Genomic DNA, 2,553 nt, shown 5'->3' with positions numbered 1-2,553 from the left:
TGGAGGAGAGCTCTAGTGATACCCTGAACCACCAGAAATACGAACGAGTGGGTCCTAGAGCAAATTTAAGTCTGCAACATCGCTGGAGGCAAAAATGACAAAACTGAAACTGTCCTACTTTGGGCATATCATGAGAAGGCAGGGTTCTTTGAAAAAGACAATAATGCTGGGAAAAATAGAATGCAACAGGAAATGAGAAAGACCAAATATGAGATGGATTGACTGCATAAAAGAAGCCACAAGCATGCATCTACAGGAGTTGAACAGGGCTGTTGAGGACAGGACATCACTCATCCACAGGGACATCACTCATTCAGAGCTGACTCAATGGCACATAGCGCACAAGGGAGGTTCTCTGAATGTGGCCTGTATCCTAAGTGTAGCCTCCCAGTGTTGAAAAACACAATCAAGAAAGAGAAAAGCACAAAACTCAGGAAGCAGTAGACCCAGCGCAGATGGCACAGGAAGGTGGAAACATCTCAGATGGTTGCAATGAATCCAGATTGGAAAACTCAACATGGTGTGGCCAAGGACAGGGCAAAGACCCATATCTATGGTCTCTCATTCATCCAGAATGAACACATAGGCATAGTGAAAGTCAATAAAACTATTGTTTCTTGGTGGAATCCACAATATTGATGGTGTGTGTATGATAATGGCGATAAAGTAAAAAAGTTATTCCTTAATGAATGCTTACACTGATCTATGCTGCCTCTCTTGGCAAGTCTTCTGATCCCCATAGAGAAAACCATGTATCTGCCAAATTGAAATAATTCTCCTATAGATACATATATCATTATTTTTATATTATATATACACATATGCATGTTATATGATTTAAAAAGATACACAGGAATCCAGTTACAATGGTTGCTTCTGGAAAGGGGGATTCAGTAGCTGTAGGAAAGGAGCGTGAGGGAGATTTATTTCCCCCTACTCACCTCTGGGCACATTATGAATTTGAACCATGTATATACATCACCTATACTACACACACACAAATGCACACACACACAGTAAAGCATAATTTCGAATAAAATTACAAGGGCACATATCTTTTGACCTAGTTATTTTTCTCCTGGGAATGATTTCCTACAAATATAACCAAATGTGTGAAATGATGAATGTTCAGAGTCACTGTGTCAATGTTTTTAATAGCAAATATTGAAAACAACTTAAATGAAGTAACTTAAATGTCCATCAATAGGGAACCAGTGAAATATAGACATAATTTAATACTATGCATTCTCAAAAAAGAATGAAGAACATTATGTATTGATAAAAAATGAGCTCCATAACATTGTTAACTGAAAGGGGCAAGTGTTATTGCATGCTCTCGTTTGAATTTTATATATAATTATGTGTATTTTGTGTCCACACATATATTCATTACTTTTAGAAAGTATTTCTGAAAGGTAATAAAAATTGATAACATTGGCAGTCTCAGGAAAGGAGAACTTGGTGGCAGAGGTTCAGGGGCAGGGTGGATATTTTTATTCCAAAAGAACTCCACAGATGTTTCCCACATCAGCAGCATCATTTATATAAGTGTATATCCTTGTTCCATAGACAAGACTCATTTGAGTGCCTAAATGGAGTCGAAAAATACATGTCACCGTCCAGTCTTATTTCCCGTAGAAGAAGCATCCTTTAGAATAAAAAATCTGCATCTAAAAGCCATATCTGCATGTGCAGTTTAAAGTTAATATGTGCATGGCCTTTTTACACCAAGCCTGTGAAACAGTATCTTCAGTTTTCAGAAATAATCAGCGTTAATTTAGTCTGTTGCTAATTTCAGTTCTTTCTCATCAAGCACATTATGAGTGAAGAAAAACTGCTGTCACCTGTGACCTCATTCAGCAATGAATGAATTAATCAATTTCTTACTATGAAGACATTTCTTTTTTTATTCACCATGGATATTTTCTAAGAGCATAAAGGACTGAGCCCATAACCTGGGCATGTGCTCTGACCAGGAATCAAACTGTGACCTCCTGGTTCATAGGTGGATGCTCAACCACTGAGACGTGCCAGCAGGGTCATCCAATTTTTTAAAAAATTTCCTCCTGTCCCTCTCCTCATCTTCCTTCTCTCCTGTTCTCTTTTCCTTCCTTTTTTCTTTCAGCCCTAGTTTCCTAAAGAGACCATCTATTTAAAATCCATAGAGTGAAGAACACCCTGTGGTCAAAAACCTCAAATGACTATAATTAAGAAAGTTTTCATCTAAAAAGATCTGAAAACTAGTGATGGTTTTTGCTCTACTTAACATTCTTCCAGTATGTCAAATGGCGGGTTGGTGCAAATCATTGGCTCTGGATCCTAGTGCTTATATGCATTCTGATCAGATTGGAGACCAAACTTTTGCTTAAACTAAGTTGAAAATAGTCATATAGTTTTATAGTGACAGACCATTAGAAATGAAAGGAGGATTGGACAAAATCTAGGTCAGTATCTTTGTTTTACATATGAAACTAAGGTTGAAGGACACTAAGTGATTTCCCAAAGGTCACATAACTTACTGTCAGAGTAAAATCTGATTTTTTTTTTTTTTTT

This window comes from Miniopterus schreibersii (assembly GCF_964146895.1).
Source record: "Miniopterus schreibersii genome assembly, chromosome: 1".
Classification (NCBI taxonomy): Eukaryota; Metazoa; Chordata; class Mammalia; order Chiroptera; family Miniopteridae; genus Miniopterus; species Miniopterus schreibersii.
The sequence above is the reverse complement of the archived record's forward strand: the minus strand, read 5'-3'. Positions refer to the sequence as shown.